The sequence below is a fragment of the Ipomoea nil genome, unplaced genomic scaffold, assembly GCF_001879475.1.
Source record: "Ipomoea nil cultivar Tokyo-kokei standard unplaced genomic scaffold, Asagao_1.1 scaffold1895, whole genome shotgun sequence".
Taxonomy (NCBI): domain Eukaryota; kingdom Viridiplantae; phylum Streptophyta; class Magnoliopsida; order Solanales; family Convolvulaceae; genus Ipomoea; species Ipomoea nil.
This window is the reverse complement of record NW_017618323.1, coordinates 1,488,805-1,502,451: the sequence shown is the minus strand read 5'-3', so window position 1 is coordinate 1,502,451 and position 13,647 is coordinate 1,488,805. Positions and strand designations below refer to the sequence as shown.

The following is a 13,647-nucleotide window of genomic DNA, read 5'->3' as shown; positions in this document are numbered from 1 at the left end:
TACTCTATGTATATTGTCAAATGAATGTGTAGTTTAATAAACATGATCCTTTAGGGTGTGTTTGGTTCGCACATGGGAATCGGAATGAGAATGTGAATCAAATACTTAGTAATGGTAATGAGTTTTGGTAAAAGTATTTTGCATGTTTGGTAGTAGGGTGAAATTGGAATGATCACCAAAAAGTGATGTTTGGTTGTGTATGACCCTATAATGGAAAAAAATGTTTTAAAAATACAAAAACAAAAAAATCAAGGCAATTGATCCTAATATAATGACATCCAAAGCATCAATATAAACGTTTCTATGTCTGACTGTAAGGAATATTTGACCATTCCATTGATCTTTATTGTAAAAGTTTCCGTCTATGATTAATGAATTAGTTTTTTTTTTTTTTTTAAACAAAAAATAATCAAATCAAAAATCTAAAAGTACTAATCCGAACTTAAAAGTTAGATTACCAATAAGATGGAATGATACCCCTTTTTAATTAGGGAATGAAATTTTTAATTGAATAGATAATCAAAACCCATAGTTCTGTTTTAAAAAGTTGGAGTTAATATCCAAAATGGTCATCGACTATAATGGTTTTTCTTAATTTCGTCCTAAACGACTTTGGTGACCCAATATAGTTCCAGACTTTTTTGTTTTTACACAATGTAGTCCTCCGTTTGTTATTCCGTCAAATTTGTGTTAAATAGAGGGACAATTACAAAGTGCGAAAATCTCTCTTTGTTTTACGAATTACTCTCAGAATTGCAATATACACACAATACATACATATGGAGACATGTGGTATGGGAGTAATTCGTAAAAGAAAGAAGGATTTCTCACTTTGCAGGTCTAGGAGAAAAGAGAAGTCAATATTGAAATTACTTAATTGCCCCCCTATTTAACACCAATTTGACGGAATAACAAACAGAGGACTACATTGGGTAAAAAGCACAAAAGTCTGGGACTACATTGTGTCACCAAAGTCGTTTAGAACGAAATTGAGAAAAACCACTATAGTCGAGGACCATTTTGGATATTAACTCTAAAAAGTTGTCAACCAAACACTAACTTTGATTTTGATTCTCATTCCAAGTGTGTAAACCCATGAACCAAACACAAGTGTTGCTCTAATAATCTTATAACTGATTATTATTTTTGAAAAATAGTTACCATATCTTGATAGATTGCAATTCAAATGAGAGAAAATTGAAAGAAAATTCCCTGCCATGACTACATGGACTGAAGCAGCAATGAAGAAAAGAACCAAAGCAGAGACCATGTCTAGTAGTTTTGGTTGAGGAAAAGTGATACCAATAGTTCAAAAGCCAGAACAAAAAGGAAGTTGAAAAAAGTCATGGTATGGAAAATTCAAAATTTTCTAAAAAAATCAATCAACAAAGTAACTATATTGCTGAAAAAAAATGACAGCTACAAAGGTTGAATTTGAGGAAGTTATGGCAGAGATTAGAAATACAAAGACATGAGGGAAATAATTAAGAAAACATTTGAGAACATGGTTGGAATGTTCAACATGGTATCCTCCTCTCAAGCTACAGAAAAAGAAAACTTGTTAAGAGATGATGAGATTTTCAATCAACCAACCTTTCTTGAAGCAATTGCATATCTGTGCAAACATACTTTCTCAACCTAATAAAGCCTCTACCGAGACTCAATCTCATGACCTCCCACATGAGAAAAGTCACTACATGTCATTTGAGCACAAGGTGCTTAGCGATCAAAAAACAACATAAATGATTGATACTGACATTTTAAATATTGCAAGAGAAGCAGACAAGAAGGATCTAAGAATGTCTAATAATGAACATGTTTGCCCTCAATTGTGGAATTGATAAACCCAAAAGGATCTTCTTCTCGTCAACAACTTTTGTAAGAGAATAAATCCATATATGTTTCTCTTTTTCAATAACATCCTTTAATATAAAACTATTTTTCTATAGCTTCAAATAGATTGTTCAAGCACTTGGAAGAAGATAGATGAAATAACAAGATAGATGAATTTTGAACAATATCTTCCTATATATTAAAGCCATAAGATTTCGGCCAATGAAATGGCTTCATTTTCCCGCTCAAACTATACTACGCCGTTTTGGCATTAGAAGATAGAAGATTACAGTCAAAGATTATTTATTAATTTTGTATTATTATTAATTAAATACATAAAAACACTACATTTATGCTCAGCCACCTTTTTGGTTTCCCCATTTTGTGGGAAGTTGTTCCACATAATTTTAAATTTGCTGGCCACCGTTTGGCGGACGTTTCAGTATCCAGTGCTGCTTGGAACTCTAAATCCTTGGAAGCTGATTATTTTTGGAACTCTAGAGCCTTCAACCTCTTCTATAAATCCTTCTATACACAAACAATTCACACTTTGCATTAATCCTCAGCGTGTTTGTTCTTCTCAGCTTAGATTATGCCATCCATCTGATAACCAAAAAATGGCTCCACTATGCATCTTTCGAAAAGACATCTGCCCAACTACATATAAGAAAGCTATTAGGTTAAAAACATGTATTGTGCCTGCCATAAAGAGTCAAGAATGTGTCCTTTACGCCATTGAGGTAATGTTTTCTTTACAAATCTGAATAAGAGTCAAGAATGTGTCCTTTACGCCATTGTGGTAATGTTTTCTTTACAAATCTGAATAAGAGTCAAGAATGTGTCCTTTACGCCATTGAGGTAATGTTTTCTTTACAAACCTGCATTCCTCATTGAGGACATCTACATTCCTCATTACTTGCAATTCACTGTTCAGAATTGCCTAATTCCCAAAGTAGGGATCTACTGCTCAAAGATCCTACAGCCAGAAGATCAACATGACACTGATGATGTAAGGTTTCTAACTAAATATAATTCTAATCTATAATTAATTGTTATTGTTTTAAATGGAATATAATCTCTAATTTGGAAAATGTTTGCAGAAATTCTTCAAAGAGGATGATGAAAAGTGGCATGTAACCTAGAGTACCTATTCATTTTGTTGTTGATGCTACAATCAGCAGTTTTGCATGCCTTTTGTTCTTTGTTTTGTGAATAAAACTAATGTTGAGCAATTTGTGCTTGCATCTCAAATGAACTCAAGATTCAAAATGAATATCTACGGTACCTGAAAGTTTTTTTTTTCAAATTTGAAATTTCTCAATTTTTCCTCTACATCTACATTGAAGCTCAAAAGAAAGATCAACAAACAAGAGGTGATTATCATTGTTTTCTTTTATATCATTTTAAAGCAGCTTTATTTCATGAAGAATTGAAATAATTGTAAAACTTTTACTATATGAACTTCCTCCATTTTTAATATTTATGCAGTATAAGTTTTACTATATGAACTTCCTTCATTTTTAATATTTATACAGTATAGAAATCCTTTTCTGAAGGGTTTCAATAGCAAGGGGACACTCAATATATATCACGTATGCATTTTAGTTTTCTATTATATTGAATTGCACAATGTAGAAAATAATTGATACTCTAGATTGGGTATTTTCATTTTGCCTTTCACAATGTAGAAAGAAATCAGTTTCTTGAATTGTTAATAGTCTGTTTTCAGTGATTTGGTTAATAATCTTTTTATTTATTTATTCTTTATACTAATCTGTTTTTTTTTTTGAAAACCGTAATATGTTTATTTATTATACTAACTAATTGTATACTAAATAATCTATTTTCTGTTTTAATAAATTAATCTAATCTGTTTTTTTTTTTGTAATAATCTATTTACTCTACTCTGAATAGTCAGATACAAAATGTTAGCCAGAATGAAGCAACTATAAAAAGTACCTGAGTGCAGCCTCCCTAGCAGCACCCCTGGCTTCTGGTTTTTCAGCTACGTCCTTCTGGATGACCTCCAAGGTTGCACCAACTATGGATCTAGAGTAAGGCTTCCTTCTGGATGACCTCCAAGGTTGCACCAAGTAGAAAATAGAATCATATGTAAATTACTGTTGAGAGTTGTAAATAAAAAATACTGATAAGAATTAAAACAGTACCTACATATTAGTTGTCAAATATATATAACTCTTAGACACATGCGTCACATGTTTTAACTATAAACATATAGTAGACTATTGACATCAATTCAAACATGTTAAAAAAACAAAGAAACTACAGAATTGTATTTTTATTAATCCTATATTCATGTTTGGTTTATTTTCTATTTCTTTATCTAATTTTTGTATTAGACTATTGGTTATCACATGTCTTAACTATAGGCATACAGTAACTATTGACATCAATTCAAACATGTTAATAAAACACATTAACTACAGAATTGTATTTTTATTAATCATATATTCATGATTGGTTTCTTTTCTATTTCTTTATCTGATTTTGTGTTAGACTATTGGTTTCTGTTGCTCTGAAAGTTTGCATGATGTACTCTCCAACAATGCCAGTGAACATGAATACATTGGAATACTAAATTGGTAATAGAACTTCATTTTTATTACCAATTCTAATATAAATATGTAATTAATACCATTGGTTTTTAGGTTTTTCATTCATTCCAAAGGAGATGAAGTGAATAGTCCAGTGACTGTCACTCACAAGAATTCGAAGATTTCAGGGTCTGAAGATTCAAACACTGTTAAAAGATGCCTGCTGGACCAATTTTCATCACCTAGGCAACTTAAGAAGTAAACGATGGTTGCTGTGAAACAAGAGAAAATGTAAATTTGATTTATGTGGGATGGACAAATTCAGACACATAGCATTTTTTTTAAGGTTTGGATGGACCTATATATTAAATTGGTAGCACTTATCCATTGATATCAATTCCAACCAATGTGCTTTTGTGATTGTTTTTTTTTCTGACATTTGGATTTCTATCAATAGAATTGTGATCATTTACTCTTTATCCTTTTTGCACTTGGCAGTATTAAATGCATCACTAATGTTTTACTTTGTTATTTTAATAATCTATTATCTTTTTCCTATTCCTTTATTATAGTTTTTATGTTTTTAATTTCTGTGTTACAGAAATGATTGCGGACTTATTTATCATGCTTTGGCATAAGGCTGGGTTGGAGATTCAAGTCATTACAACCTAAGAAGGTTTCAAGATCAGATCTCAAGTATGACACTTCAACAGGCAAGTGCTACACTTATGAGGATTCAACACTAATAAAATTTTTGTCTAAATTTCACCAATTGTAAATCTGTACATGACTACTTATGTAATTTTAAGCTATTATAGAAATCTATTCTAGGCAGAAACTCAACAATATTTTGAATACTCAATTCAAAATTGAAATAGTCATGTTAAGTGACTTCCACATCAGATTTGTACTTTGTTTCAAAGTGAAAAACTGAAAGGCAATTAGTTATACAATTGCCTAACTGAAAGGCAGGGATATCGGATGGACTACCATATCAATGTCGGATCACTTATACAACTAACCAATTAAAATCAACTTTGAGAAAACAAAATTATGAAATTACAGATTACATTTAGGCAATTTGTTACTTACCATTCAGCTCTCTTCTTCATATGAGCTCCAAGGTTGCACCAACTATGGATCTAGAGTATGAGACTTCTTCGTATCGAGATTGTTTGCGGCCTCAAGTACATTAACTATGCCTGGAAAACCGGAATCAAAAAGTAATACTGCCATTCCTCCATCCTGCAAGGTCTGTTTGACAATTAGTTTATGGGAAACTGATTTTTCAATTCCTGTGTTTTAATGTAATGTCTCAGTTGACAGCTCTAAAGAGATGCTGCAAACATTTAGCCCTCAAGTAGAGCCATATATATACATGAGATGCCAGAAGAGACTACTCCCTTGGCTATAAATTGAAAAGCTTAATTCCAACTTTGTCCAATATTACCATAGTTTTTGTGGGCATGTTCATGAAACTAATAGAAATATTATATTATGCAATTTAAATCATAAAAATAAACAAAAATATATAGTTTATTTATGTCAAAAATAATTATCTCAAATTTGTTTCTAACTGTGAAAGAAAGCAATTATAACATATTCATTGCATGTGAACAAAAATAAACCAAAAACAAAATCTGATATATAAATGAAAAGCTTGAGATGTTAAATGAATAGAGGATAATAATAAAGCCATAATATTGCCCAGGTTTTTTGAGGACATGTGCATACAAATAATAGAAATTTTATATTCTGCATTTAAATGCTTAGATTCTAATGTTGAGGTAAATGAAAAAACACAAAAAAAAAAATTTTAAATCACTGGAAACCTATTTTATACATGTTCTGTTATTATATTTTTTAAAAATATTTATTGATAATAGTAATTGAAAAAAATTCCACATCATAACTGAAAGATATTAAGTACATTTATGTGTAAACTAATGAACTCATATTTTTTCTCAATAGTTAAATAAACAATTTTAAAGTTTTAATTCCATTTGAACTCAAATAAACTTGAAAAAATCTGACATATAAATTGAACACAATGGATGTTAAATCTATACAATATACCCTAATTTATCCGATAATATACATGCATATAAAAAATGTATAAAAACCGCACATTAACAAAAATATTGCACAGAACAGATCTTTAAAAAAATTGCTTCGGAGCTAACTATTTGTAGATATACTCTTAAATTTGTAGATATGAAAATCGTTGCATGTGTAAAATCTTCTTAAAATCAAAATAAAGAAATCTGTCAAAACAATTTTATACACATAAATGCAAAATTATAAAATTGTAGTTTTACCTGCCGCTACCAGAATGTTTCGCTGACTGCAAATCTACACCGCCAAACGCACTGCGGGAAAGTTGAGGTTTTCCGTCTCTTCATTGTTGGTTTCCGCACGACGAGGAACCGCAGCACCAACGCCGGAATCTAACGTAGCTTGGAATGAGGTTTGTTCTGAATGATTTGGCTTGGATTCTATTCCTGTCGAGGGGACGAGGGTTTTTGGGCAGCAGAGCGAGGAAGCCGACGCGAAAATGGGGGAGGGAGTTTGGGTTGAGTCGGGTGGGTTTGCAATTTATATGGGGGATGGTTGGGTCGGGTTTAGGCTCTGGTTTTGGGCCATTGTTGTGGGATATATATATATATATATATATATATATATATATATATATATATATATATATATATATATATATATATATATATATATATATATATATATATATATATTTTATTTTTTTTTAATATGATATAAATGTTGGGTTAAGAAAATTTTATTAAAGATTTGTTTTTTTTTTTTAATGTAATTTTATTTTTTAAAGATTTATATTTCATTTTATTGTATTGAGTTATAATATTACATTTGTTCTGTAATTTATATTATTATTTATATTTCATTTTATTGTATTGAATTGTAATATTACATTTGTATTCATTCAAGTGATAAATAAATAGTTAGAATGTTTTAAGATGTGTTCAAATAATTATATATTTATTATTTACATATAATAAATTTTTTTATAAAAGTCAAATGGTGATCCAATACAAGCTATTGTTGATAATTCTATGTTTTGAAGTGGAGAATTTGATTGTAACAATTTAATTGGTAAAGATATTTTGGAACATTGATGTTGTTGATGAAATTAATGAATGCATGAATAGTTTGAATGCATCCGGGGGTAAAATGAATTTAAGCTCTAATGTTGATTGTTAGTCATATTATAATACTGTGAATAGTTTTTCAAGCTTGGTTAGGTATTTAGAATTTAGAATTTAGAAGCTTTACTATGAGGTTAGGAATTTAGAATTTAGAAGTTTTTTTTTTTTTTTTTTTTTTTTTTTTTTTTTTTTTTTTTTACAAGCTCTACTCAATCTTAAATTGTATATTGGTCTAATTACTTATGTTTTGTGGACTATAGTTTTAAATTTACTACAAATGCATTATTGATTTAATTACTTATGTTTTGTGGACTATAGTTTTAAATTTACTAAAAATGCATTATTTTTAGTCAAATTATTATTTTTTACTTACATATTTAAGTTGTATATTGGTCTAATTACTTATGTTTTGTGGACTATAGTTTTAAATTTACTAAAAATGCATTATTTTATAATATAAATAAATACCATAATAAACTTTTATTATGGAAATAATGTAAATTCATTATATTAATAGTGTATACTTTATTCATGGTTCACAAATATATGTATCTTTAGTTAATGTAATAATGATTAACTTCTGTAAGATCATGCTAAATTATTATTTCTTAATAATTTTAGTTATATATGTTTTGTATTAAGATTATAATTAAAAGTCCGTAAAATCATCCTTTTACCATTTTTTCGCATAAACTTTCGTAGTAAAGCTTATTTGGTAAGTAAATGTCATATTGAAATTAATTTACAAAGAAATATTTAATAATGTATAATTGTTTTGTTTAGTTAATAATAAAATATTATATTTTGTGTATTTGTGACGCCTATAACCTTATTGACCATATTTCATGAATAAAACAATTTTTAATATATTTCACCATAATAACATGGTCGTGCATCGCACGGGTACAACTACTAGTTTAGATAATGAACTAAGGGTGTGTTTGGTTCGCACATAGGAATCGGAATCGGAATACGAATGGGTATCAAATACTTGGTAATGGTAATGGGTTTTGATGAAAGTATTTAACATGTTTGGTAGTAGAGTAGAATGGAAATGGTTACTAATAGTAATGCTTGAGAATGGATAAAGGAATGAAACCCTTATTTTATTTGGGTATGAGTTTTTTAATTGATGAGGTATTCGAAACCCATAGTAGTGTTCTAAAAACCTATCAACCAAACAACAACAATCACTTTCATACCCATCCCTATGGGCAAAACCCACCAACCAAACACACCCTAATTTATATGTCAAATCTGGATATAAGTGATACATAATTGGTAAGCAGTTTTTATACAATTCTTGTCATTGAAATTAAAAGTAATGCTAACAATTTTTTATTCAAATTAGGTATTCTTTGCCATTATACGCCATGCTCATTTCTTATTGATGTGCTTCGATTTCAAAATATCAATTCTTGAAGTTATTGATAGCAAACCACTTGGTAGGGGAATAAAGTTCAAAAACAAATATGATGATTGTCCACAAGTACTTGTAAGTTGTAAAATTAATTACTTATTTTTAAAACACACATGTACCTATAATATATAGCTAATGAATTTTGATTTATAGAAAAAAGTATTTGCAAAAGAAGGGATTGCCATGTTAGACTAAAATATCACATGCATAATCTTATATGTGATAATAGGATCGTACTAACCTCCAGCCATAGTTCTTCTTACGGTTGAGCGATCCGGACTGCTGCAGAGATGATAAGTGCTTTGTCTCTCACTTTACTCAGCTCTCTCTAGATGGTGTATGAGGTATGTAATGTGAGCAGTGAGAGGACTAGTGACCTTATATAACCACTGGCCATCATTGTGGTTGATTGTCTTTAGGTCTCCTAAACCCTAACTAGACTCCTAATCATAATGGTAGTCTAGTTGTTAGGTTATTAGTGTTGCACCACATATCAAATACTGAATATTATCATAACTTATCCTAATGTTATAATAATAGTAACGGATAAACGTTACATTCTCCCACTTGGTGCAAGCACTACCACTCAATAACAGAAAAACACCAACCATAATGATATGTTCTCATTAGCACGAGTAGTATCCATTATGATCAAATGCAAACTGCCATTGAGCACTTAATTAGGAAACAAAACCCAACGAAATAAACCCTATGTTTATTCCAAGTCCCTGAAGTACATTTTCTCATCAATATAAAGTAAATGAAGGTGTACACACTTAATTGAGAAAATGTCTGAATGCTAAAGAATTTTATTAAAACTGAATGTATATATACAAATTACAAATTGGGCGAAAGTCCCATTTTCTGAATCAGATCCTTGAACTTAAATGGTGGCATGCCTTTGGTCAAGGGATCTGCTAACATCAACTCAGTATGAATGTGTTCAATGAATACAACTTTATTTTTGACACGCTCCCTAATTGCTAAGAACTTGATGTCGATGTGCTTAGTTCGACTTCCACTTTTGTCGTTCTTAGCTAGGAAGACTGCAGCTGAGTTGTCACAGTAGACTTTCAATGGCTTAGATATAGAATCCATAATTCTAAGCCCAGAGATAAAATTCTTTAGCCAAACACCCTGTGAAGTAGCCTCGAAACAGGAAACGAACTCGGCTTCCATGGTAGAAGTAGCTATTAAGGACTGTTTAACACTTCTCCATGAGATAGCCCCACCGGCCATAATGAAGACGCACCCTGAAGTTGATTTTCGAGAATCAACACAGCCAGCAAAGTCCGCGTCTGAATAACCGACAAGATCTAAATTGTCCGTCTCCCTAAACCCAAGCTTGTAACCTTTGGTTCCTTTGAGATACCTTAGAACCTTCTTTACAGCTCTCCAATGGTCCAACCCCGGATTGTGTTGGTAACGCCCTAGCATTCCAACCGCAAAAGCAATATCCGGCCTCGTACAGACTTGGATATATCCAAGACATCCAACTGCTGCAGCATAAGGGATGTTCTCCATGGATTCCTTCTCCAAATCATTTTTCGGACATTGGTCCAAACTGAATCTATCCCCCTTAGATATGGGAGCAGCGTTCGGTGAACAATTTTGCATATGAAATCTCTCTAAAACTTTGTTTATATAGGTTTCTTGAGATAAACCCAGTATACCCCGGGACCTATCTCTCTGAATTTTAATGCCAATAACATAAGAGGCATCACCCATATCCTTCATATCAAAGTTTTTAGAAAGAAATTGTTTCACATCACGAAGCATCCCCTTATCATTGGTGGCAAGTAAGATGTCATCCACATATAAAACAAGAAAGCAAATTTTACTCCCACTCACCTTCTGGTATATACAGTTATCCGAGGGATTTTCAACAAAACCAAATGAAGAAATTACCCCATCGAACTTGATGTACCATTGACGGGAGGTTTGTTTTAAACCGTATATGGATTTCTTAAGCTTACATACTAAATGCTCACCACCCCTAGAAGAGAAACCTTCAGGTTGTTTCATATAAACCTCCTCTTCTAGATCACCATTTAGGAAAGCGGTTTTCACATCCATTTGTTGCAACTCAAGATTAAAATGTGCAACTAATGCCAGAATGACCCGAAGTGAATCTTTCTTTGACACAGGAGAAAAAGTCTCCTTGTAATCGATTCCTTCTTTTTGAGTAAATCCCTTGGCAACAAGCCGGGCCTTGTATCTCTCAATGTTGCCTAATGAGTTTCTTTTAGTCTTAAAAACCCATTTACAGCCAATGGCCTTGGCCCCATTAGGCAACTCAACAAGATCCCAAACTCCATTGTCCTTCATGGAATTCATCTCATCTTTCATGGCTTCTAACCATAAGTCAGACTGTGCACAATTTGTGGCTTGAGAGAATGTTTCAGGATCATCTTCAGCCCCTATGTCAGATTCTTGTAGATACGAAACATAATAACTAGGAACTGCCGATCGCCTTATCCGAGTAGACCGTCTTAAAGTTGGACCCTCATCACCTTGTACAGGCTGCGGGGCAACTACCTCTTCAGGAACTGGTGGCAGTTCTTGAATCGGTTCAGTCTGCATCGGCTCAGAATCTTGCGGTATATCCTGAGTTGGTTCAACCATTGGTTCGAAATCTAGTTCAGGCGGTTGCTGCAAGTCCTGAACTGGTTCTTCCAAAGGCTGATCCTCAACAGTTTGTGGAATCTCAACGGTAGGTGGTATATCTGCAGGCATAACTAAAGGAGCACTGCGGATAAGTACAACTCCACCAGATGACGTAGAAGGTTGAGAGTCAATATGATCGAAGGAAGGAACTAAGTCCTTAAACCGATCACTCCCACTAATCAAGTCATCTTCAAGAAATTTAGCATTCCTTGATTCCACTATCCTAGTAGTATGAGATGGACAATAGAACCTATAACCCTTAGAAGATTGTGCATATCCAATAAAGAAAGCACTAATCGTCCTTGGATCAAGTTTCTTCTCGTGTGGGTTATATATCCTCACCTCAGACGGACATCCCCAAACACGCATATGTTGCAAACTCGGTTTCCAACCTTTGAATAACTCAAACGGTGTCTTAGGGACAGCCTTGGTTGGAACACGGTTTAATATATACGTTGCCGTCTTAAGCGCTTCATCCCACAACGACTTAGGAAGCTTAGAGTTGCTAAGCATACTCCGCACCATATCCAGAAGGGTCCGGTTTCTTCTTTCAGCTACACCATTTTGGTCCGGAGAACCAGGCATGGTGTATTGGGCAACAATCCCATGCTCTTGAAGAAACTTAGCAAAGGGACCAGGTGCTTGTCCATTCTCAGTATATCTACCATAGTATTCACCACCCCTATCAGACCTAACTATGTGTATTTTCCTGTTACATTGGTTTTCAACTTCAGCTTTAAATGATTTAAAGGCATCCAATGCTTCATGTTTATGATGAAGTAAATACACATAGGAAAATCTTGAGAAGTCATCAATAAAGGTGATGAAATATTTCTGACCAGGTATTGTCATATCAGGACAACATATGTCAGTACGAATAATTTCCAACAACGTTGAACTTCTATTGGCACCTTTCTTTGACTTGTTTGTCTGCTTACCCTTAATGCAGTCAACGCAAGTCTCAAAGTCAGTATAGTCTAGAGTAGAAAGTACTCCATCCTTTACCAACCTTTTAATACGCTCAAGGGAGATATGACCTAATCTCCGATGCCACAACATTGAGGAATTGTCGTTAATACTACACCGTTTGGTGCCGTTTTGAACATGTAAAGAATTGTAAACTGAATCATTCTTTAATTTAAGACGGAAAAGACCATTAGACAATGTACCAGTACCAACACAAGTAGAATAACGAAATAACTTGATATTATTGGTATTAAACTCAAAAGAATATCCGAAGGGTACAAGTCTAGATACTAAAACTAAGTTCCTAGAAAAACTAGGAACATAAAAAGTCTTTTCTAATGTCAATACAAAGCCATTGTCCAAAACTAAATTGCAAACTCCGACAGCTTCTACTGGTGACGCAATCTTGTTTCCAGAGAAGATGCTACACTCAGTTCCCTTTGGCTGTCTCAGTTTTGTCATATCCTGCAAAGAGTTTGCAATGTGGATTGTTGAACCAGAGTCAACCCACCAGGAATTAGTATTAACTTCTGACATGTTAGATTCGAAACAAACGAAAGAAGATGAAATGTTACCTTTTTGGGACATCCATTTCTGAAACTTGATACAATCTTTCTTCATGTGTCCCTTCTTTTTGCAAAAGAAACACTTTTGTATCTTCTTAATGTCTGCTTTCGGGGTTAGTTTCCCCTTAGCAGTTATGGTAAGTCCCTTAGGCTTTCCAGACATTCTTTTAGGCCTTGTTGTGGCCATAAAAGCACTTTCCCCAAGCTCAGTTACAAGTCGCGTTTCCTCTTGAGTACACATGGTAATCAATTGATTGATAGACCATTCATCCTTATGTGTATTATAGGCAATTTTAAACGCGCTATATTCCTGAGATAGGGTATTTAGTGCAAAGTGCACCACAAAGGCATCTGGAAGAATAATTTTCAACTTCTTCAATTGTGCCGCAATGTCCCTGAGTTCCATGATGTGTTTCCGCGTTCCCTTGACAGTGGAAAGACGCATATTGATAAACTTCATT

General features: G+C 32.8%; 1 long non-coding RNA gene across 5 annotated transcripts; it reads right to left on the bottom strand.

Moving 5' to 3' along the window:
* Positions 1 to 1,972: 1,972 nt before the first annotated feature.
* LOC109193496 lies at positions 1,973 to 6,968 on the bottom strand. Of its 5 annotated transcripts, none has more exons than XR_002056294.1 (4): positions 6,707 to 6,968; positions 5,481 to 5,642; positions 3,793 to 3,953; positions 1,973 to 2,490 (listed from the first exon to the last, which is right to left on the bottom strand). It is a non-coding gene; the product is annotated as an uncharacterized LOC109193496 (long non-coding RNA). The 5 variants fall into 5 exon arrangements; XR_002056293.1 differs by having other exon boundaries at positions 3,793 to 3,909; XR_002056292.1 differs by having other exon boundaries at positions 1,973 to 2,809; positions 3,793 to 3,900.
* Between the last annotated feature and the right edge of the window lie 6,679 nt (positions 6,969 to 13,647).